Source organism: Pinus tabuliformis, chromosome 9 (genome assembly GCF_031772625.1).
Source record: "Pinus tabuliformis cultivar Carrire ecotype Pingquan chromosome 9, CPIR1, whole genome shotgun sequence".
In the NCBI taxonomy this organism is placed as follows: Eukaryota; Viridiplantae; Streptophyta; class Pinopsida; order Pinales; family Pinaceae; genus Pinus; species Pinus tabuliformis.
In genome coordinates this window covers 469958041-469984628 of record NC_142307.1, presented here as the reverse complement: position 1 = coordinate 469984628, position 26588 = coordinate 469958041, and the positions used below count along the sequence as shown (strand labels likewise).

At 36.8% G+C, this 26588-nt stretch overlaps 2 pseudogenes; both read left to right on the top strand.

Moving 5' to 3' along the window:
• The first annotated feature begins 8033 nt into the window (after nt 1-8033).
• On the top strand, nt 8034-9223 carry LOC149149231 (protein DMP6 pseudogene; annotated as a pseudogene).
• A 4240-nt stretch (nt 9224-13463) lies between these two features.
• LOC149149230 (lanC-like protein GCL1) overlaps nt 13464-26588 on the top strand; it is a 29609-nt pseudogene continuing 16484 nt past the window's right edge.

Below are 26588 nucleotides of genomic sequence, written 5' to 3'. Positions count from 1 at the left end.
AAATTGGATGTTAAACTAGGAATTAGTACAAAATGCAAACAATTGACATACAAAGTGTTTTAAATTAGAAGTGAAAAATTGTGCAATAGTTGACACAAAGAAGGGAACAAAACATGGCATACAAAAGGATATCAAATTGGGCAATAACAAGGACACATAAATGGGCACCAAATTAGATGCAAAAAAGACAACAACTAGACGTAAAATAAGATGCAAAGTTGAGCGTTAAAAAGAATCAAAAACGTTACAAATTAATATGCCAAATGATGATGCAAATAATGGTGTAAATTTGGGATGCAAACTTGGGTGCAAAAAAGGAAAAAAAAAAGATGTAAGAAAGACATAAAACAAGATGCAAAATGGGGCTGAAAAAAGGTGAAACCAAGGATGCCATATTGGATGTAAAAAATGATTCCTAATCACATGCAAATTTAGGCTCGAACTCAGACACAAAATTATATGCAAATGTGGACACAAAATGAGGCAAAAAAAGATGCAAATTTGGATGGTGAAAACGATGTAAAACTAGACACAAAAAAAATGCAAAATTGGATGAAAAAGTCGGTGTAAATAATGGTGCAACATTGGACACAAGTAGACACAAAAAATGGTGCAAAAAGGGGCATAAAATAGCTTAAAATTGGATGCAAAACTTGGTGCAAAAACAAATACAAAAGTAGACGTAAAAAATGGCTCTAAATTGAATGTACCATTAGACACAAAATAAGATGCAAAGGTGGACACAACACATGACTCAACATAAGATGCAAATATAAATGCAAATTTGGATGCTCAAAATGATGTAACATTAGATGCAAGAGATGGTGTTAAAAATGATGCAAAATTGGATGAAACAAATGACGCAAAATATGGTGCAAAATGAGATGGGAAAAATAGAGACAAATCAAACGTAAATGTGGATGTAAAAAATGGTCCAAAAAAATATGCAAAAATGGGCACAAAAATGGATGCAAAATTTGGTGCTAAATCAAATTCAACACATGGTGCAAAGATAGGCACCAAAGCTGGTGCAAAAATAGAAGCAAAAACTAGTGTAAGACTAGATACAAAACCTGGTGTAAGACTAGATGCAAAAACTGACACAAAATGGATGCATAAAAAGACGTTAAATTGGATTCAAAATACAGTGTAAACTTGATGCAAATGATGGTGCAAAAATGGAAGCAAAGAATGACACAAAATAGGAAGCAAAAGAGAATGAAAAATAGATGCAAAAAATGACACAAAACTAGAAGCAAAACCTGTCATAAAATAAGATACAAATCTTGGTTCAAAATTTGACGCAAAAAATGATGCATAGTTTGGTGTAAAAAATGATGCAAAATCTAGCGTGAAAAAGGATGCAAAATCAGGTGCAAAAAAGGACGCTTTAAAAATTGTACAATAGAGCCAGATTTAGCGCCAGGTTGCTCATCACAATTACAAAAAAATGCACTAAAATCTGGCGCTAAATCTGGCGCAAATCGCTGGTTTTGTTGTAGTGCTAGTAGCGGAGAAATACCATAGATGAAAAACTATACTCTGAAAATCTAAAGGTCGCGGATAACATTACCCTTCTCTTGATTCGAAACATTGTGATATGGCTGGTTTTATGATTATGCTCAATCGAGAAAGGATAAAGGGGACTATGTTTATACTGGGGTAAATGGCCAAACCATAGTAATCTAAATGATGAATAAATACTCCCTAAGGAACTAGACCCTGAACGAAAGATTAGACCAAGGAAGAGAAGCTGGAGTTCTACCATTGTGTTGCCAAATGTTTTCTCTACAATAAACACCCTCCAAAATTTGTTATACACTTAAATTTTGGAGCCTACTATGGATCTTGCGATCATTCATTCCATAGTCACTTTATTGTTGATCAATGCTTTGTTAAGTATTCTAGTATTTTTCTCAGTTTGTAAGTGTCAAAGTCACCTAATCAGCTCAGTCCACAATAAGTTCATGAGTGTACTCTTTTATGCATGTTTGAACAAGAATAGAACAATGTCATCAAGACAATATTTGTGCCATGTTCAACCTATGTCATTAGTCAGTGCACACTTGCATTGATAGTCTCTCACTTTTGGTCAATGCGATTTTTCTTTTATTTTTTGTGAGTTTTTCCAACTATCGCTTTTGTGCACCTTTTCTTTCGCAAGTGTTGGTTTCATTTTTACGGCTGTCTCTTTTGCTTGTTTTCACTATCATATGTGTTGTTTCATGTTATCTTCATTCTAACATGTGTCACTTTCAGTTTCATTTTCATTTTGCAAGTGTCATTTGCACTCTCATCTTATTGTCGCAAATGTCGTATTTTAACATGGAAAGTGTTATGCATCCCACAAATGTATTTTTGGTTTACTTCAATGACTAATATTAGTGATAATGAGCCCTGCTTATCATACATATATATATTGCACTCTTTCCCAAAGTTTCAAGCACTACTGCACAAGTGTTGTCACTATCATCGCAAAGTGTACTTTTAGTGTCTCACTTGGGTAAGTCATCGCAATGTCATCACATTGAGGGAAGTATGTTGTTCACATGTTCTGAGTGATCAATGTTTTGTTTTCAACTATCCTAAGTGTGTTATAATGCTTCATTTTTATCATTGTTCACTTTGGTCTCACTGATCCCACACTTAGCCAAATGTAGAAAATTTTCTGCTTGAGCAACTTGGTCTCACTCAACTTTCCTGAACTGTGCAGTCCCAGTCCTCAAGCTTCAACCTTGCCTCTTGGCATTGTGCAATGAGAAATATCTGACTTTCAGAACTACGCACTTTTCATTCTCAGTGCTCAATCTCGACCCTTGAGCTCTAGAACTACACAGTCTCTACGTTCAGTTAGCCTCCTCTGTGCACTGTGCAGTCTCAAGCATCAAGCATTCAACTTTAGATCTTGAAATTCGCAATAGTGAAATCCATAGGCCTTTGTCCTTTTAGAACTGTTCAGTGGGAAACCTCAAGACTCAAGCCTCGAGCTTACATCCTCCAGCCCCTCAATTACACAGTTTCCTTGCCCTGACCTATCTGAACTACGCATTGGGTAATCTCAAATCTCAAGCCTCATCCTTGACCTCTTGAACTACGTAACTGCACAATCCCTTATCCTTTTTCCTTCCAAAACTATGTAGTGGGCAACCTCAAGAGTCAAGCTTTACCCTAACCCCTTGAGCCCCTCAACTATGTAAGTTTATAGCGCTATCTTGCCTGAGCTACACATTGTGCAGTCTCAAGTTTCAATCCTGACCCCTAACCTCCTGAGATGAAAAACTACGTAATCCTTGAGTTAGTCTTCTAGTATGACACTTGGTTCCAACTCAGTGAATGGTTGTCATGAAGCATGCTAGACTAGGGGTTTATCAGATTGATGTTGTCTTGTAATGACTAGATTTAAGTTGCAGGTATCATTTCATGTCATGACAAGATGATGATGAAGGAGATGAGGAAGGAGACCCTGCTAGAAGACACCTTTGTAGCCACAAATGCAAGTTGTCTAATTAAGGAAGAAAAAGGACACTAGATTGTGACAATAGCTGGAAATCAAGATCACATTGACGACTTCCTACGTTCAAGCATATGGAGGAGGAAGAAGAAGAACATGCGCCATCTCTCAAGATGACTCAAAGATAATAGCAACAAGAATGGATTGACATTTCCATGTAATCATGTAGTCCATTTCAGTAGTGTCTTGTCATATCCTGTCAAAGTGTCATGTTGTCATCAACCACATCATTTGTGGATTATGTAAATTCAATATATATGAAATGTAATGTAAAGTGGAATTCCAAGAGCCATGTATAAAATGTGAAAATTCACGAGGGAGTCGAAAGGTCATAAAGAACTCAAACAGTTATAAGGGTAGTCCAAGAGTCACAAGGGAGATGAATGATGATGAACCCATTTGTTATATATACACCCTCATTGCTCATGTAAAGGAATTTTCACCTTGGCTCCTCGTACGAGGCATTAGAAAGTAAAATAGTTCTTTTGGAGGAGCAAGTGGTTGCTTTAATACTCCTCTATTGGGGCTATTGGTGTTCATTGTAGTGATGTATCTTGGAACTTTTGCTTAATTCAAAATCTCTTTCAACCAACACACTTTCATGTGAATGTCGTAATTATTATAAGACTATTATTTGAATATTTGTGATGTATGTTGTTTCATCTGTACTAAGGAAATTGAACTATTTCGGTGGCTTTGGTACTTATCTTATTGAAGGTGTGTTGTGTGTGTTTTAAAAATCGTTACTTCTATGTGAACTATTTCACTAGTTGTCTAACAATTTATTCATATGTATATGCTCATGTGTCTTTACTAGATTAGTACTATTACTTGTCTTTCAAAGGCTCACTTTTCTCCCTTTCAGTAGAAGAGCCTTGATGCATTTCATAGTTGAACAGTCCATAAGGCATACTTGCTAATCCAAAAGCACCCATACATTACTCTCTTGTGTTGAACTTTGTAACCACGGAAAATCTATCAGAATATATGGCAATCATGCCTTATTTCTAGAAGGAATCCCATATCAAATGGTTCAAAGTCTGATTGGGACTTTTCATAGGGGAGACTATCTTAGTTTACAGATTTCCAACACCATCAACAAGTTATTATTATTGAGCCGAGAGGCTTATTCCACAACCCAATATGAGGGGATGTGTAAGTTCGTATGTTCATCCATCGAATTGACACATGCTCTAAATAGAAAAATAATGTGGGTTATAATGGAAAAAATGAATATGCTATAAAGTAATTAGAGATAAAAAAATATGAGTAAGATGTTTAAACCTTATACTTTTCAAAAATATTTCAATAAGATATTTAAATAAAATATTTAAGCCCTATATTAATTAATTCACATTTAAATAAGAGATTTGAATAAACTATTTAAAATATATGTTAAATAATTTGGGCTAATAAAATATTTCTTTGTACATATTTTAATATCAATTATATATATATTAAATAATTTTTTATTATTTATACCAATATGATTAAACGTTATATAATTTAAATCATTCAATAATTTTTAATAATATAAATTTAAAATTAAGATAATTGATGTATGCCAAAGCACAATCTTCAATTCGCTGTAATGTTCAACGCTGAAAGACACAATGTATATTAAATGTTTGGTACCATCAAATTGCGTGGGTAAGTTAACTTGCTGAAAGAAATGCAAAAGAAGTCTCCTAAACGAGAAGTAAGAAGTTGACCGAGCAACGTTCGATAAAATGAAATCGGGGTTTTGAAAACCGAGAACCCTAAACGATAGGTGTTAGGGACCAAAGTTAGCTATTGATACCATATGACTCAGGAATTTCTTTGCAACATAATTTCCAACACTAGATCAAATTGGCTCTAGGGGTGTAGACCAGTTACCATAGATTGTACTTTGATATAGTATATTGTTAGACTTTTTTTAAGGTTAAGACTCTTTTAACAATTCTGTTAGATTCAAAATTTTAATATGCTGTGTTAGTGGTTGCATTGATATATGTATTGTGATAGAGTATATTGTTGTTGTGATGATGAATTTTTGTTGGGATTCGAAAGGTTGATAAATATGGTTATTATTTTGGATATTTTTAGATTTTATTTAAAAGAAATGAACTATAGATGCCTAAAATCTAGAGTTTTCACAATTTTGTTGATTCAAAACTTTTAATACTCTCGGTAAGTGGCTTGATTGAAATATTTGGAAGTTAGGTGAGTAAAAATCTAACTTAATTGTTAATTCCACTTATTTAAACAAAAAAGTTGGACATTATTCACTTAAATTATCAATTTCATGAAGATTAGTCTAATCTAATTGTTAATTAAACTCATTTAAATATAAAGTTGAATATGTCCATAGAGTTTTGGATAGACAATAATAAAGTGTCTGTCAAGACACTCCTTGATATGAAGTCATTGATTCACTTCTCCACTCAAGTAACATATTAAACTGATGATAATATAATAAAAATATAAAAATAAATATCATTAAATCAAATAACCTAAATTCACAACACATGAGATCGCTTTGCAACCATATAAAGTCGAAGCATATGGCCAAAATGAAGATTTATTAATTTGTGAAACTATTACTTAGTCGTTGAAACGTATCCTAAATTTGGACATTTGCTTTAAAAATCCGAAACATGAACATCATCCAATTTTATAATTGAAGTGATAGGAATCTAGGAAATTTAAAAGAGTATTCGACGCCTCCATGATGGGCTTCATTGCCTCCACAATTGTAGAATGGAATCTACTCTTATAATAATAATAATCTTCGTGTATTCCTCGTCACTTATGCCTTCTATATCGTGGCCGCCGTATCTTCAACCATGGATTGTTTCGCAATTCAATTCAGATATATTTCAAAAGCAAAGTTTATATAGGAAAAATTATTTATAAATTCAATGAAACACAATGATGAATCAAAATACTGTTATCTCTACCTAATTTTATAAAAAATGGAAAATCAAGCCATGTAAAATTAAGAACCAGTGGTTTAGCATTAAAATATATTAGAGTAAAATGGAATTAATATAATGCGCAATCAAACCAATGTTATTTTAAAATTATTTTCAAATATGGATGATATATATATTAAAAAATATGTATATTTTTTTAGAATTATTATAATTATGTCTATAGATATGTATATTTTGGAATAGGGTTTTTATAATCTTAATTTAATTTTTTAGTTAGATGATAAGGAACTTTCAAAGAATATTTTAAAATATTTTTAGTAGTCAAAAGCTTAATTTATTTCCAAAATAATTATGATATTTTTTCTCTTTTATTAAAAAATGACACATGAACAAGTGTCATATGAAATAAGTTATGATTTTTTGGGTATATGGTATTGATAAATCATGATATTAGCCATAGTGTTGTAATAAAGCCTATTTACAAATCAAAAATCCCCATAAACAAATAAAAATGAATCTCAATGGTTAAGATTCTTGTTACTATTGGAAGTAATGCTTCCATGTATTGTCAAGAGTTGTCATTGAGACTTCCCAAGGTCAATCTAAAAGTTGTTGTTTTCTATGTATAAGTTGTAGTTATGATCTATATGTGTGGAAGTCCAAATTTATATCCTATATATGTGTAACTGTTGTGATCAATAAAGATATCACATTGTATGTTTTGTGTTGTGTGTAATTGCTCTTTGATCTCTCTATGATTTTTTAAACTACATGTATGTTTAACCTATATTAATTCTTTTTATTATTATTAATAATAATAATAATAATAATAATAAATTTATATAAGTTATAATTCTTATGATTTTTTTAAATTTTTGAAATTTGAAAAGTAAAAGGAAGTATTTTGATTTTAATCCGTGAATTGATGTTTATTTCTATTTAATAATCATTTAATTTATATGGTTGGACTATTATTAAAAAAAAAAAGAAATCCACATCATTTAGAATTACCAATTAACAACTTGTAAAAAGCATATTTTCAATGTTACTATAAACATCTAAATCTTGAATCTTTAACCTATTAACCCATATTATTAAAAAAACCATACCACTAAAATTATTAATTATTAACCAGTATTACCTCACCGGCTTTCGTTTCTACCACTATTTAAAAACTAAAAACTAACAATTTCAAGACACTCTCCAAATCCAATAGAAAAGAGCATCTTCCACCGCTCATAACATCGAAAATTCGAGTTTATTTTTCTTAATTATTGAGTTTATTTTGCTTAATTATTGATTGCTTCAAATCGAATTACCCTATCTCAAAAGTCAGTATCTCAAAAGTCAGAGTCCCATGACAGTTCAAGACCCATTCAGCGATTCGACTCACGCAAAAGATTTCACTTCATCCAGCCACGACACAAATCATAATTCCCAACACTTTGATATAGCTTAACACACTTTTAAAAGTCCCTCCTGGGTTTTAAAAATTCCGGATGATTTGATATGCTCAAGACCTAGGGTTACGTTTAAGTTGATATTGATCCCTATAAATTATCTTGACTACTCTGAAATCTCTCGTCACTATCTACAAACCCTAGCCCAAGGCAAGAAGGCAGCAGAAGCAAATTTCTAGTTAGGTCTATTCAATGGCTGGAGCATTGGGCGACTCAGGTCGACTGGACACTTTGCCACTAATAGTCAAGAGCACCAGCGTTAAATCCACGTTAGAGACTCTACTCGACAAGGTATTTTCAAGCTCCGCTAATCTCATCAAGCTGCTTCCCACCACCACGGTGCTTATTTTCCAAGTTCTGTCCCCAACTGTCACCAATGGAGGCACCTGCTACACCGCCAATAAATATTTGACTGCGTGTCTTCTGGGCCTCTGCGGGATTTTGTGCTCCGCCGCTCCATTCACGGATAGCTACAAGGCATCGGACGGGACGTTATACTACGGGATTGTCACAATAAGCGGGCTGTGGACGCAGAATTCAGAGATCAACAAGACGGTGGATCTGTCGTCTTACAAACTCAAGTTTCTTGATTTCGTGCATTCAGTGTTGTCGGTTCTGGTGTTTGGCTCTGTCGCCTTCATGGATTCCGATGTTGTTAACTGTTACTATTCGAATGTTCGGGCAGATGCGAAGCAGTTGGTGATAAACCTTCCACTCGGAGTTGGTTTTGTTTGCAGTGTGCTCTTTCTTGTGTTTCCTACCACGCGCCATGGAATTGGATACGCGTCTAAATAATTGTAATTAATTGCAGATTGTTACAATGTTGTTTTAAAGTTGTTAGACTATAGGCATACAATGTAAGAACATTTTAGTAAATAGGTATGTGTATGATTTAGATCAGATTTTTCAAGGAATTTACTGATCTCTAGAAAACCAAACCAACGTATGTGCATAGAGAACCAACTATGTTTACAGACAATCCTGAGCTTAATCTCTGTTTTGGTAGAGAGGCAATGAGGAAGAGATGCTTGCTGACAAGGCTACACAACAATCCTCTGAGAGTGATTAAAACCATTGGTTAAAGTGAGGAGCAGCATGCCCTATAGAGGATTTCAAGCACAAGCGGAATAATGGCCTAAAAGTATAGTTCCATGATTTGTGAAAAAGTAATCCACCATCGTTGTGGGAGTAGAGGTTAGACATTAGACAGCATTTAGAAAATGGAATGGTGAGTTTGTAACAACATTGTGAAAATTGTTGTGTGCTCGTAACATTGTTGAAAATTGTTGCTTGCTGGTAAAACTGTTATGGCAGATAAAAATTTAGTAGAATGCATGGGAAATTAGGAGTGGAGTCGAAGCTAAACCAGCGAAGTTATTATTGGTCAATTCAAGATAGGGAAAAAAGGGACACCAAGGAAATGAAAAGGCACTATTTAGAATGTCTATGAAATACAATATAATTCTTCATATAAAGCAATGCAATACATCAAATGAGATATGAGATACATTAAAACAATTTTTTTGAAACAATAAACAGAAATAGAGTGATGGTTTTGAAGGAAACATTACCATTTAGAATTAAAGATTCCAAAGATAAGTTGGGTGATGTTAGTGAGAATCTATTAAGTAGTGATTTAGTTATATAATGTTAAATGGTATGTTGGGTGAATATTAAGTATTTCATCAGTCTTGAAGTAAGATAGAAAGCATTTTTAGAGACTTCAAAGAGATCTTTATGAAAGAAGAAGAAAGGAGGACAAGAGTCCACAATAAATTTTAAAAATTTAGATTTGGCTTTGATGCTTAAACACAAGTAATCATATAAAGGAAAGGCATGGATAAAGAGCAAAGGAGGCAAACTTGATATGAAATTAAGTCAAGGTGGGTTGTCTTCGTAAACATGTACCAATGTGAAGAAGAATGATAGATTTAAGTATTGTGGTAAAAGTAGGAAAAAGAAGAATAATGAGTCCAAATATAGAAGACATGAAGACAACTTTGTTAATAGTGAATGTAAATGATGCTTTAAAAAATAGATGATTCTAACTATTCATAGATTCAGGGGTATCTATTTAGACAATTTGTAATAGAGTAAAACCTATAATGAGAAAACTAATGGTGCTAAAATCTAGGTGATGATAAATTTCATGAATAAAAGGATATGGTGGTGGATCTATAAATTTTCCAAATGGTAATATGAAACAAATAAAAAATGTAATGAATGTAGAAATTAAAAAATTTCTAATCTCAATTTCAATAATCATAGATCAAGGTTTAAAGTTGAATTTGTGAAGTCAAGTTGTTAAGTGAACATATGCAAGATCAGTACAAAGTAACACTACAAGGAGAGTGGCTTTCCTATACAAATCCACAAACTTTTTGTTCTTACTAAGAATCATCATCATTTGTGATCTACAAGTGTATCTATAAAAGAATTGTGAAACCTAAGGCATGGACATTTTATATCTCAAAGATGTAGTTTTTAATTGAAATAAAAGATATGGTGAAATGTTTCCTTCGTTTTTATTCAAGAATGAACATGTTGAATGTGATGGTTGTGCACAAGGAAAATAACATAGTAACAAGTTTGCAATGAGGATAGACAAAGAGAAAAGAAGTTCTCTTGAGTTAGTACATATCGGTACGTGGTCCAATGAAAATTAAATCACTAATCACTTGGGGTAATGGTCACAAGGGTCTATTTCGTAAGAAAGAAAAGTGATTTTTTTAATACTTCAAAGAGTCTATAAATATGGTTGAAAAGAAGACAAAAAAAAGCATATCAATCCAAAGAATAAATTTCAATAGAATTCTTAAAGTATTACAAAGTAAATGAAATTTAGAAATAGTATATAGTTCTATATACCCCTTAAAAAAACATAACCATAGTAGAGTGTGCTAGAAACATGCTCAAAGGTAAGAATTTCCCCAATAGTTTAAGGGATGTAACTAGAGGTATAGTTGAGTATTTACAAATATGAATTCTAGCCAAGTTGTTTACTTAAAACTCATTATCAAGCATTCAAGGGATATAAACTAGTTGTTAATCATTTGAGAGTTCTTGCGAGTAAAGAATTTCCCCACATCCCAAAGGATAATAGTAGGAAACTTCATGGAAAGTGAATCATTTTCCTTTGTTATTATGTCAAAGAAAACTCTTACACAATTTGTGACATTGTTACTCATAAATTATTTGCAAATAAGGAGAATATGATAGTCAAAATGTACATGGAAACTTCCTAAAGAAGGCTAAAAGTGAAAAAGTAGAAGAAAGTGAATATCAACAAGATGATGTTAAATATAGAAGTGTCATTGAATTTACAAGTAGTAGGAGTACACCGACAAAGAGTAGATCTAGTCCACCAAGTAGTGAGGTACTATGAAAATTGACAATAGAAGTCATGACACCAATCAAGTATAAAAAATTATGTTTTGATGTATCAAGTCATAAGTGTTAAAGAACCTTTAAATTTGGAGAAAGAAAAGGATTATAGAGAATGGATAATTTCTTTATAAGAGGAATATGATTCAATTTAGAAAGTAAGCACTTGAGAACTAATTGAATTTCTTAAAAGAAAGCCCCTATAATATCAAATGGGTGTACAAATATAAGTTCAATTATGAGGGTAGTATCGATTAGTTTAAAGTAAGATTGGTTGAAAAAGGTTGCTCACAAATTGAAGGAATAGATCATTATGATACATTTTCACTTGTAGCTAAAATGGACACCATTAGGCTTAATGTCAAATGGATGTCAAGTCAACACTTTTGAGTGGTGAATTAAAACAAGTTTATCTTGCTCAACTAGAAGTTTTGTAAAGTAGGGAAAATAAAATATTGTAGTTAAATAAATCACTATATGGTATGAACCAATCTTCAAGATCATAGTATATAAAGATTGCTAACATGTAATGCCAACAAGGATTCATAAAAAGTAAGAGTAATCCAAAATATTTACATAAAAAAGATAAACATGGATTTTTTTCTTTGATTTCATTGTAAGTTGGAAATTTAGTGAATTTCTACAATTTTGATTAATGAAACCAAAATATAACAATCAAAAGAATTTGAAGTGAAGGATCTTGGATTGACACGTCACTATTTAGGCATTGTGGAGGGAATACTGTAAAACTTTCATCACTCAAAGTAAGTACGAAAATGAACCTATCAAAATATTCTATATGAATCACTGCAAACTAATGTATACTCCATTAAAATAGAATGTTGAGATTTACATTAATGATTAAACAAAAGAATTAAATGGTACTTTTTATAGATAGTTCATGGCAAGTTTAAATTACTTAATGAGAGCAAGACTTACTATTGTATACTCAGTTAGCATACTTAGCAACAGTCATGAACATGAGAACCATTCGAATACTACCAAGAGATCCATTCAATATGTAAAATGAACTATTGATTTTAGTATTGAATACACTAATGATTTGAATGTTGAGTGACAAATTATATACAATCTTATTGATCTGAAAATACACCACTAGATATGCATTTTGTACATGATTGAGGATTGTGTCTTGAAGCAGTAACAAGTAGCCAATTGTTTCATTGTCTTTCACTGAAGCCAAGTGCAAACCATTTTTCATTGTGCAATGCTACCTAGGAAAATTTTAAGGATGGAAATTTATCTTAAAGTGTAGAAACATTGGTGAATGTTGCTAGTCCTTAATATCAAAACTATAAAATATTTGGTGATATTTTTGTAAGAAAAAATCAATTATCATACATATCATCAGGATTCAGTAATTTATAGATTTGTTCTTGTCTCTAGGAACACGTTTCCTTCTTATTTTACCTTGTGATTGTTGATCTAATATGAATATCTTCTAGTTTGTAATTGGGTTTTGTTATTTCTATTTCACAAATCCCAACATTACTTTGGTACTTTCACACATTTAAATTAGGAATAATATTCGTTTTCGGTTGATGTGTTCATTAGTTTTCTTATCTAGACCCACATGAATTATCTCCATTTCAAACTGAGTTTTATTTGTTAATGGGCTATTATGTTGAGTTTGAATGTGCATCTCAGTGGTCCCTATATACGAAATAAAGTATTTTACACATAACAAATCATGTTGGATAAAGTTAGTCTAGAGTTGCAAGTTTTTAAAAAGAGTGAGGAACTTATTGTGCTTGACATTGATGCATCTGTGACACTGAAACGAGATTAGACTAAAGAAGCATCATCCAAAGCCTTGACAATGAATGATGTTGGGCTTGCCAATCTATGTACCTCCTAGTTTCCATTTAATTTCCCTCGACATATGATTGTCAAACTGCAAGAACTGTTTGTTATTTTTTTTGTATGTAATATATTTTTTTATAGTCATAAATTTACTTAAAACGTAAATTGACGGACATGAAAAACAAACACCTGTCGTAAATTTTCATCTAACAGGAAAAAAAAATTTGAAATTCCAGGCCTATCAACAGTGGTAAGGGTTTTAAGACAGTAAGTAATCTTAGCGATTTATAAACCCTCCATATTCTTATAAGCCCTTAGGTAACAAAGAGAAGTCAATCCTTCCTTTCCTTATCAACATTTCTTAAAATGTTGATTCTAGTTTTCAATTTTTGGGACAAATTTTTTGTTTTGTTGTGTGTAATCCATGTAACATTCATTTGTAGCAAGGTTGGTATCTATTCTCGTGGTGTTGTTGTTGCCAAATACAAGGGCGATAATCAGTGAAAGGACTTCTTTTTAAATATTTTCTTGGAGATACAAGAAAAAAATAAGATAGCACTATTTGTGTTAATCCTCTTTATCTCTGAAGACTTTATAATCTAAAAAGAATTTCCCTTTCTATGTTGTTACCATCATTTCTTAAAATGTGAAAGCTATGAATAGTTAAAAAATGAAAGGTAATTGATAAACATTCTGTAACATTTTTTATTTTCAAATTTCATCAGATATCACAAGAGAGGGTGCTAGAGGATGGTCGGTTTTTTATGCCATATGAATATATGTATAGGTGTGTGGGATTTCTATGGGATACATTGTTCATTAAACAATATCTTGGCGATGAAATAATACCTTGGAGTGTGTTGGGTAGTATTTTATTCATTCAGTTTTCAATTGTGAAAAGTAGAGCTCAATCTCGCGGTGAATTATTTTGAAAGGGTTTAGCGAGTTGAAAATTCCTACTAGGTAACATTCCCCTTAGCCACTAAGGAATTTCACTTAAACACATTGTATAAACAAGAAGGCTTATATCAAAATGTTGTAGCGGTTACAACCACCCTCCAAAATTTTGCCTTAGCTTCGTTTTGGAGCCTCCCTACCAACCATCCTTAGTAGCATGTCTTGCACTACCAAGTACATAGGCTTCAGCTGAGTTTCAAAGGCTTGCCAGCATGTGCATGTCAGCTTGCTTGTCTCCCATCACAGGCTTCCATTTCGGACTTAAGATATTTTCTGGCTAAGATGTTCACTTAGTAAATTGCGTAATTCTAGAGGGGAACCAGCCTTCCTTCTATAAATTGGGCAATCATGCTGGATTGCTTTTTGGGCTCCAGAATTGTGCAATCCATCCAGACAACCCTCCTTGAAAAAAATACATAATCCAGCAAGTCACTGGGCTTCAGCCCATAAATTGCACAATTCTAGGAAGTAGTGACCTGCTGACCCCAGAAATTGTGCAATTCTTGAGGGACAATTGTCCCTTCTCAACCCAAAAACTGCGCAAATCCCTTTCCCAGGCTTTTAGACTGCTGCATATGCCTTCAAGTTGACTGGTTCCCTCCGGGACTGAACAATCCTGATTTGCATGCATGGGTTGCTTTTTCTTGAAAAAGCAAGAAAGAAACATGCAAAAATCATCCCTAAATTTTATGGATCTATTTTTAGCAGCTAGAGGTTACATGCAAAGATTGTTTTAGAAACTTCGCTCCAAGTGTCGCTTTTCCTAGATTTGTCGCATGCGCGTCATAAGCCTCAAACTTATTTATTTGACATTGTAGAGAACATTCCTCACATCAATCTTAGACCTCTGACATCCCATAGCACATCTAGGAGTTTTCGGCATAGTTAGATCAGTTGTTTCTGGGTAAGTCTGCTTTTCATGTCATTTGCTTCTTTTTGTATATCACTTTGTACGAATGTTGTTTGCTTGGTTTTTTTGAATTCCTGATGTCATTTTAATGTATATTATCTTGTAGAAGCACAATTTTAATTTTGGTTTGCATCATTACTGTCGCATGCGTGACATTGTTTTGCACTAACAGTTTGACACACATGCATGCATTCCCATTTTCTAAATATTGCATTCATTATTTGCATGCATGATCATTCACTCTTGATTACACTCAGTCTCACCATGCATTCAAACCTCTTCATGTTTTCAGTCGCCTGTCAGCAGGTCTAGGCTACCTTGGCCTAGACCTTGCCTTGCTTGGACAAAAATGCACATTTCTAGAAGTGAAGGCTCTTCCTTCCCTCCATAAGCTATGCAAACCTAGCCAGCACTAACCTCTAGACTTGCATTGTGCAATTCTGGGAGGCCATGCCCTACTGACCCAAAAAATTACATAATGAAGTCTCTGGGCTTGCATACCCTTGCTAACTGAAATTACACATTGCACAGTTTCATTCCTTAGCAGGCAATCTGGACTATGCATTGCGCAGTTCCAGTAGTCATTCAACCTCCTGATAGCCCAGATTATGCCTTGCGTAGCTTTGGAGGTTAGTCTCCCAGCCTCCTAGTGAAAATTGCACAATCTTTACTGCCAGCTACCTAGGTATATTTCATGTTAGTCCTAGATTTGTTTTGGCTTTCAACTGACATATTGCTTGCCATGAGTGTTGCTATGTCTGTAGTATAGCTGGTGTTCATCTGTCTCTCAGCAGTGCAGGTACAATGGCCTCCAAGAGAGCAGGGTCAAAGGACATCGTTGGAAGTGCAATTGGAGATGCAACTGAACAAGTGTCTATGGGTTTGCCCGTTTATGAAGACACCAAGCTACTCATAGATAGAGACATAAAGATGAAATGGAAGGACATCAACAATTCATTCTCAAGCACATTTGGGGAAGATCTGGAAGACCGTAGGGTCTATGTCAACATCCACAAGTTTGGCCTATACAGGGTTGCATGTAGGTATCCCGCGTTTCCGTGCGCGGACATCATACATTGGATTTTCTCGCACACTTATCCTGAGATGATGATATTGAGCAGTGTCAGTGGGACAGAGCTTGCTACCGTCAAGGTGAAGGACTATTAGGAGATGTATCACTTGCCACAACCGATGATCACAATGGAGAAACCCTTCAACACACACAGTAATGCAAACTCTAAAGATATCTTGAAGAGTTGTGTGAAAGAGCCAGCCAAGTTTAGGACAACACCCAACCTCGTTTACAAGAAGAAGATACTGCGTAAGGCATATCAGTACTTAGTCATCTTCGCATGCCACTTATACGGCCAAGAGAACAAAGGGACCTTCCCGCAGAACTGGGTGATTGCATGGGACCAACTAGCCAACAAAGGAAGGCCACGCAACTGGTCCGACATGTTGGCTCTCAGGTTGAAGGAATAGGTGACAGAAGACTGACATTCACCCAAAGGTCAACAAGCACAGATATACATGTCTTCATACATACTAGATGCAATATGTGCCCGTCATCAGTTACCTGGATTGAAGTGGGCATGGACACCTTTGGAAACCTCTATTCACACTTATTGTAGATTGTTCTCCGAATGCAATTTCCATGGAGTCATCACACGGTTGTCAGGCGACTTTCTCACCCCGGTGTACAGAATTATATTTGAGCAGGATCCATCTTGCATGTTGCAAGAAGCAATGAAGGCAATGATCAACATAGCAGATTGGTATGCCTCACCCCTTGGCACCTTCATACGGATTTACAACACGAAGAAGCCTCTACATGTTTTACTGAATTTTGCCATGGACAAGCTCGTCATGTAAGAAGTGTCATATCACATCTCAACAGGGTTATCAGTTAGACTGCACAGGAAGAAGAAGGCATCTTGGCCCGCTCTTCCTTTTCGAATCGAGTTATACAAGATACAGAATCTCAAGCATGTTGATGCTGAGATGGAAGAGTTCAAAAGATTTACTTTCGGCACCAGAAGTTTCGATTCGTATGACGCACATTTCTTTGTAAAGGACTTACTATGCAAGAGTGAAATTTCCTTGGATCCATGGGGCATGTCATTGGGTTGAGGAAGACCCATGGAGATATTTTCGTACCTTCTCGAGGCTCAATGAACTAGTCAACATAGTATTGGAATGGTTAGAAAAGTAGCGAGAAGAAACATCTAGGAGAACACCATCATCAACAACATCAGAGGGTAACAGACCCATGCATGACAGGAGGCAAGAGAAAGGTTGATGACCACGCAAAGGCATAACAAAGCCGCAAATTCAAACCAGATCCAATCGTGATGAAATTCACTTTGGAGATTGAGGCTAAGAGGCGACAGCACGATAAGAGGAACGTGCAAAGGCAAAGAGATAAACAGAGGATGGAGGAAATAGAATAGAAGTTGCAAGAGTTGAAGCAACAACTCCGGGAAGAACAGGGGCTGCGCAAAAGAGAGAAGGAAGCATAGCAAGGACAGACACAAGAGGAGTCACAACATGCAAATATTGATGAAACTGCACCCATATAGGTTATAAAATCATCCAAGCAACTGGCACATAGCAGATAGGGTGAGCAGTTGCAGGAGCAGGACTTATCTCAAGAGATTAAATAGATTCTAGAGCAGATGGATATGGATGTGGTGTAGCCAAAGTTTGAAAAGGATATTGACCTCATGCCTCATAATCGAGAGGTCACCCCACCAGCTTCGCCAGATCCAGAAGCAGAGCAAGTCCCAAGTGATCAAGGAGACATGGAGATCCTTGAAGACAATCCGGAAGTGGAGATGCACAACATATATTTCAGCGAATTGCAACATAGAGTTGTGCAGTCGTGTAGAGTGCCTACTTCGAATGTCCATACATCTCCTGCACAATTTGAAGAGAGAGTGATCATATCTGATGTGTGCAAGCATCCAACAACATTGGCTGATGATACCAGAGCATATGCCGAAGCCACCAACTCGATTGTTTGATTCTTGATAGCAGAAAATGAGCGAATGGCTAAGAAATTACAAGCATCCAAGTAGGGAGGAGAACAGGTCACATATCCGCTAGAGTAGAGTTAAAGAGAGAGATACTGGATGAAGCATTGTCCCTCAAGACAGTCATGCAGATGTTTTATTCCATATTTCACACCGTGCATAAGGCAGTTGTCCATCTCAATGGTTGGCAGCAACATTGTGCTAGGAGAGCACACATCTTGTCAAATTTGCACACTATTGTCGATTGCATGAAGACATGGACAATGAGATACAAAGGAGCCCCATTACATTTGACAAAGATGATGAAGCCCAAGGCGGTAGAGTTGAAGGCAAGCATCCGGAGTTAGATCTGAAACTATGAGGAACTCCCACAGCTCATCACCATTTTGCAGGCTTCGCATGCACGAGTGTTTAGAATCTTGGATGTCATTGTGTGCCACGATCCCATCTATTAGCACACTCACCGAAGCAAAGTCAAAGAACCAAGTCCGAATGGAGCTGGACATGTACTTCGACAAGTTGATGTGTATAGCCACTAGGGCAGACTTGGAGACCAACGCAGAAATTATGCATCAATATGTTTTTGGTCGAGCCACACTCAAGACTATGATGTACATGTTAACAAACGAGTTGGAAAGATGTTCCAGATCAGTGTACCTAGATGCAACGGAGGTGAGAGTTCACTTTCAGTAGGATGTCACCATTGAGCATGCAGACACCATCATGGACTACCAAGCTTGGCATCAATTCGCCACCGTCGATCATCGCAAGGATGTCCAAGAGTTGGTCTTCCCACAATTTTCCGAGTCTTAATAGTGTCTTGCATGGTTTAATCAAGCCTATTTTGTCTCACATTGGTACATGTGAATATTGTAATGTAACATCTTGTAAAGTGAAAGACCAAGTGTCGATGGTCAATTGTAACAATCATGTAGTAGTTGAAGAGTCATGAGGGTAGGTGAAGAGTCACAAAGGGGAATGTTAAGGGTCACCCCACTGTTTGCTATTTATCTAACCTCATAACTCATTGTACGGGCTTTTGGTGGCCAAGGTTCCTATAGGTGTATCTTAGAGAAAGCTTGGAGTGTATTGCAATGAGCCTTGCCTTCTCCATAGTGAAGAGCTAGTGCATCTCTTTAGAGGAGCTGGCGGCAGTGACTGTGATGTTCCATTGTTGGAACTAATGGTTGGTCATGGTTCTATTGTATGATTGGATCTTTCACTCTTAATATAATAGAGCCAACATATTTCATGCATATGTTGTTATTGTATTTCATCTTTCTTGGTTACTCTAATGATATATGTAGTTGTTTTCTTATGCATGTATGTATGGACTCTTTCTATATATGTATGTATGAATCTTATTAAGATGTGCTATTGATTTAACAATCACTTTGGATTGTTGGTTCACCTGCCTTCCAGCTTGTGATGTATCTTTGCTCGTGTGTTCCCTTCCAAGCTATGTGTTTCCACAGGTTTCCAAGGGGCGCACTCATTCCATCTTCCATGTGTTAGAACCCTTCATGCACCTTTCTTGGCTTGCTACACTGGTCACACACTTACTACCAACAAAGACATCCTTCTTGCCTCTGTGTGCAACCGCAGTTAAGGCGATACTATACGAACCACTGCTGGGACTCCTACACCAATAGTTTGAGGTCTAATTGGGACTTCTTACTGGGGAGATCCCCTGACATGTTGGTGGATCTAGCACCGTCAACATTTTTGGTGCTAGATGGAGGGCCAAATGACAAGCTAAGCCCTCACATCCTATTTTTAATCTTCACATATCCATCATGGATACTGTTAGACTCATCCCTCCACGATGTTTGTCTTATGTTGAACCTGTTGACATCACAAGGGAGTTTTTTGATCTCTTTTCAGAATTCATGTATGATGGTCAAGGTGAAGTGGCCTGGCCTACGTACTTAAAAGACTTCTATGCATTTATTGATGATGCAAATTATTTCTCTGATGAAGAGGCCAGTTTGTTGCTTTCATACACACTTCATGAATCTCCACAACGATGGTGCCACAACTTAGCTTGTGGCAGCATGCACTCACTTGACCAGTTCTATGATCTCATTGAATCTACTTTCCATAATTTTGGTCTGGAACCTCTTGATAAAAAAACGTTAAAACAATAGAAGACTCCTTAAGAATCACCTATGGATATTTGGCAGCACTTCCGTGTATTGCAGTTTGACGCTTGGAAAAGCCAGATGAATTTTCAATATCTTTGGGACAGATTCGAATATTGCCTTAACAAATCACTCAATCCCAAGATGAAACTAAAGTTTAAAACCCCCTTAGCATACTTTGGTGATGGGGTTGTGCAATCACAGATGGACACAGTCACTGTCACAAGTGCTTTTCTGTCGTCCCCTCATCAAATAGCTTCACCATCGTAGAGTGATGTGGGAGAACATGAACACACAACTGTTCAACTGTCACATCCTCCCAACATCACTTTTCTCAATTTTTGAGCATATTTGGTTGCGAAGCCCATGGGTTGTCACATGCCTCTTTTACCACGACCTCTGTCTTCGTGTTCTGTTGATCCTTCGGATCTCACCGTCTTGTGTTCTTCTGTTCCGGACTCTACACTTGTTGTGAATGAGGATCAAGCCATCAATGGAGTTGGTGTTTTACAACCAACCTGCATTGTCATTCATGATGAGAATGGATGGGAAACTGAAAATCAACTCACAGCAAAATATGATCTCCTTCCGCTCGTTCCTCCTCCACCTTTTCCTAACATCTTTGGTGATTCCACCATCACTGATTTTCCTTGTGTAAATCCACTAGCGGATGCACCTATTGTTGATCATTCGCAGAACACATCGGATGTTAGTCCATCATTCGACAATGGAGAGGACAAATACTTCATTCAAAATCCACTTGATTTCTCATCTGTTTTTTCCAGAAACGCAGAGGGTGAACATTGTTACTTCTCATCTATCCCTCTATTTGATTTATCTAATCATGAGGATGCCGAATAAATCATTAATTTTTATGATTGTAACTATCATGATCCATTTACTTTCGTATTCAATCACGATGTTGATTCTATCACCATTGATTTTTTAAAGCCGCCTATTTATGATGAACTATCTGTCGACGAATTTGAAACCCTACAGACTATTAAGGCACTTCAAACCGAGCTAATGGTTGTGTCAGGCCCTCGTTGTCCTGAGGTTGGTTTCACTTCCAGTCAGGAAATTGTTGAAACACCCAAGGCTCCTCATCACTCATATGTATCCATTGAATATCAATCCCACACACTGATTCCACTTCCTCCACTCGAACTACATGATCCCATCGCTAATGCATTGGAGGAATCCTACACAGCAAGCACATGTGTGTGATGCAAGTTGTATTTGTTTCTCTCGTTTTCTTGCATGTCATAGTCAAGAGAATGAATATGCTTAACATCTGCATGCAGTGTCATATATCACCATGGCAAGTCCAAAAATTGCATGTCATGCGCATACACTCATCTATGTTTTGTGGACACATTTAGACTCGAAGTGTGTTTGTCTTCATTGTTATATCTTTCATGTTTGTTGGTTCACGCGATTGTGTTGTTCGCAAACCATGCCTTCATCAACTTGGGTCGAGGAACGCACGGGTGGCTGCATTGGAAATATCACTTCACATGATCATGCGCATGCACCGTTATCTTAGGAGTAGGAGTAGTGTTTGCTTCTTGTATTGTTTGCTTGCATACATGTTTGCTTCTTGCCTTGTGTATTTGTTGGCTTGCTTACTTGTTTTCTTACTCGCTTTGCTTTCACATTTTTCTTCTATTCTTTGATCTTTTAGTTTTTTGTTTTCTTGTTTACATTTGTAGGTTAATTTCGCATGAAACCATGTATGAGTCTTGAAACAATCCAGGGTAAAGTACAAGAGGACTTGTGTAGTTATCAATACTTAGTTATCTGTCGTCTTATCTCTGTATGTAGAACTTGTTACCTTCGGTCAATGATATGCCAATGGAAAATACATGTTGTTCGAAATGAACCTTGATGAAAACACAATGCTTGCACACTAACTAGTATCACCTACTCTAGTTAGTTGTTTTGGGTTAATCCTTGTCAGCTCATTCAAGTAGAGTAAAGTGAGGGGGAAAACCTTAACAAGTATGTCAAAGGTATATAAAAAATACTTCTCTAAAGGAAAAACCTCTTACGCTTTCAATAAGGTGGGATACCTCTTCCGCCTCTGAAATAAATAAGTGATTATGCAGAGTAATTAAAAAGGAAAATATGAAATGCGAAATTTTTTTAAAAATGAGAAAAAGAATAAGGCGAAAGAAGAGAAAAGCTTCCTGCACAAAGAGGTGATGTAAGTAACTCCACTGGGGTACTGACCAGGCTTGCTAGTAGCGGAGCGATGCTTGTGTTCCTGCGTGACTCCGTTAGGGTACTGTCCAGGCTTGTTGGCAACAGAGCAACACCAGAGATGAAACTTAAACTCTGAATATCATATTTCTTGTGTACCAACATACCCATAATCCCAATCAAAACAATTGTGTTGACTTGGATTGGAATGTGTGCTGACTGAGCAAGAGCATGACAGATGTTGAATCTTTAAATCAAGCTAGTGTGGGGGTCATGATGATTAGGGAATTGAAAAATACTCCCGGAGGTGTTAGACTTACTTTTCATGAAACAAGGTCCATTCAGAGAGCTGGAGTTCTACTAGTGTGTCACCAAGTGTTGTAGCAAGTACAACCACCCTCCAAAATTTTTCCTTAGCTTCATTTGGAGCCTCCCTACCAACCATCCTTAACAACATGTCTTCTACTGTCAAGTACATAGGCTTTAGCTGAGTTTCAAAAGCTTGTGAGCATGTACATGTTAAATTGATTGTCTCCCATGACAGGCTTCCATTCCAGACTTAAGTTATTTTTTGGCTGAGATGTTCACTCTGAAAATTGTACAATTTTGGAGGGGAACCAGCCTTCCCTCTAAAAATTGCACAATCATGCGAGGCTCTAGAATTGCACAGTCCAGCCAGGCAACCCTCCCTTAGAAAATTGCACAATCCAGCAAGTCAATGGGCTTCAGCCTAGAAATTGTGCAATTTTGGGAGGCAGTGATCTGCTGACCCCAGAAATTGTGTAATGCCTGAGGGATAACCATCCCTGCTCAGCCCAGAAACTATGCAAATCCCTTTCCCATGCTTGCATATTGTTGCATGTGCCTTTAGGTTGACCGGTTCCCTTTGGGACCAAACAATATTGATTCGCATGCAGAGATTGCTTTTTCTCGAAATAGCAAGAAAGAAACATGAAAAAAACATCGCTAAATTTTAGGGATCTATTTTTAGCAATTGGAGGTTACATGTAAAGATTGTTTTAGAAACTTCCCTCCAAGTGTTGCTTTTTCCCAGATTCATTGCATGCGCATCATAAACCTCAAACTTATTTATTCAACGTTGTAGAGCTCATTCCTCATATCGATCTTGGAGTTTTGACATCCCATAACACATCTAGGAGTCTTCGACACATTCAACTCAGTTGTTTCCGAGTAAGTCTGCTTTTCATGTCATTTGTTGCTTTTCTGTCACTTTTTGTATTTCACTTTTATGAATGTTGTTTGCTTGGTTTTGTTGAACGCCTACTGTCATTTTAATGTATATTATCTTGTAGAAGCACTGTCTTAGTTTTGGTATGCGGCTCACTATTGTCGCATGCATGACATTGTTTTTCACTAACAGTCATCATTGCGACAACTCATTTCACACACATGCATGCGTTCCCATTTTCTGAATCTTGCATTCACTATTTGCATGCATGACCATTCACTCTTGCTTACACTCAGTATCACCATTCATGCAAACCTCTTCATATTTTCAGTCTCCCGTTGGCGGGTCTAGGCTGCCTTGGATTAGACCTTGCCTTGCCTGGACAAAAATGCGCATTTATAGAAGTGAAGGCTCTGCCTTCCCTCCAAAAACTGTGCAAACCTAGCCAGCACTGACCTCTAGGCTTGCATTGCGTAATTCTGGGAGGCAGTGCCCTAATGACCCAAAAAATTGTGCAATGCAATCTCTGGGCTTACATACCCTTACTGACTAAAATTATGCATTGCGTAGTTTTAGTCCTCAGCAGGAAGGTTGGACTATGTATTGCGTAGTTCCAGTAGTCAATTAGCCTCCTGAAAGCCTAGACTGTGCCTTGCGTAGCTTTGGCAGTCAGTCTCCCAGCCTCCTGGTGAAAATTGCGCAATCTTTACTACCAGTCACCCTGGTATGTTACATGTCAATCCTCAGATTTTTTTGGCTTTCAACTGACATATTTCTTTCCATGAGTGTTGCTATGTCGTAGGTATAACAGGTGTTTATTCGTATCTCAGTAGTACAGGTACAATGACCTCCAAGAGAATCGGGTTAAAGGACACCGTTGGAAGTGCAACTGGAGATGCAGTTGAACAAGTGTCTATGGCTTTGCCCATTTATGAAGACACTAAGCTACTCATAAACATAGACATCAAGATGAAATGGTAGGACATCAACGATACATTCTTAGACACATTTAAGGAATATCTAGAAGAATGTAGGGTCTATGTCAACATCCACAAGTCTAGCTTATACTGGGTTACATGTAGGTATACCACGTTTCCTTGCACGAACATGATACATTGGATTGTCTCGCAAACTAATCCTGAGACGATGATGTTGAGCAGTGTTAGTGAGATAGAGCCTACTACCTTCAGGGAGAAGGACTATAAGGAGATGTATCACTTTCCACAGTCGATGATAACAATGGAAAAACCCTTCAGCACACGCAACAACGCAAACTCCAGAGATATATTGAATATTTGGGTGAAAGATCTAGCCATGTTTAGGATAACACCCAACCTTGTTTACAAGACGAACATATTGTGGAAGGCATATCAATATTTATTCATCTTTTCATGCTGCTTATATTGCCCAGAGAACATAGAGACCTTCCCGCAAAACATGGTGATTGCGTTGGACCAACTGGCCAGCGAAGGAAGGCCATGCAACTGGTCTGACATATTTGCTCTCAGGTTGAAGGAATAGGTGACAGAAGCCCGGCATCCGCCCGAAGGTTAGTAAGCAATAATATACATTTTTGCATAGATACTAGATGCAATATGTGCTCGTAAGTATTTCCCAGGCTTGAAGTGGGCCTGGACACCTTCAGAAACCTCTATCCACAGTTATTGTAGATTGTTCTGCGAATGTAGTTTTTGCGGAGTCATCACACAGTTATCAAGCCACTTTGTCACCCCAGTGTACAAAATGATATTTGAGCAGGATCCACCTTGCATATCGCAGGCAGTAATGGAGGCATTGATCGACATAGCAGATTGGTATGCTTCACCCCTTGGCACCTTCATACGGATGTACAACGTGGAGAAGCCTCTGCATGTTTTATCACAGTTTTCCATGGATAATATCGTCATGCAATAAGTGTCGTATCACATGTTGACAGGGTTTTCAGTAGACTACATAGGAATAAGAAGGCACCTTGGCCCACTCTTCCTTTATAGATAGGGTTATACGAGATACAGAATCTCAAGCATGCTGATGTCGAGACGAAGAGTTCAAAAGATTTAATTTTGGCACCAAAAGTTTCAATCCATATGACTCGCATTTCTTTGTAAAGGACCACTGTGCGAGAGTGAAATTTCCTAGATGAGGTATCATCCCTTGAGGGAGTCATGCACATGTTCACATGTTTTATTATAAATTTGGCATCGTGCATAAGGCAGTTTTCCATCTCAACAGTTGGCAGCATCGTTGTGCTAGGAGAGCATGCATCTTCTCGAATTTGCACACTACTATCGACCGCATGCAAACATGGATAATGAGATACAAAGGAGCCCCATTTCATTTGCCAAATATGGTGAAGCCAAACGCAGTAGAGTTGAAGGCACGCATCAGGAGTCAGAATTAGAACTGTGACAAACTCCCGTAGCTCATCACCGATTTGCAGTCTTTCCATGCACGGGTATTCAAAATCTTTGATGTCATTGTGCACACGCACACGTTCCTATCTATTGGCACACTCACCGAATAAAAGTCAAAGAACCAATTCCAAATAGATTTGGACATGTACTTCGACGAGTTGATGTGTGTAGCCACCAACGCAAACATGGAGATCAGTGCAAACATTATGCATCAGTATATTGCTGGTCTAGGCACACTCAAGACTATGATGTGCATGTTAACAGACGAGTTGTTCAGAGGTGCCATATTAGTGTACCCAAATGCAACAGAGGCGAGAGTTCACTTTCAATAGGATGTCACCATTGAGCACGTGGACACCATCACAGACTACCAAGCTTGGCATCAGTTTGCCATTGTCGATCATCCTGAGGATGTCGAAGAGTTGGTCTTCCCACAGTTCTCTGAGTCTTAGTAGTGTCTTGCATGGCTTACTCAAGCCTATTTTGTCTCACATGGGTACATGTGCAGATTTTGATGTAACATCTTGTAAAGTGAAAGACCAAGTGTCAATGGTCGAATGTAACAATCATGTAGTAGTTGAAGAGTCATGAGGGTAGGTGAAGAGTCACAAAGGGGAATGTTAAGGGTCACCCCACCCTTTGCTAT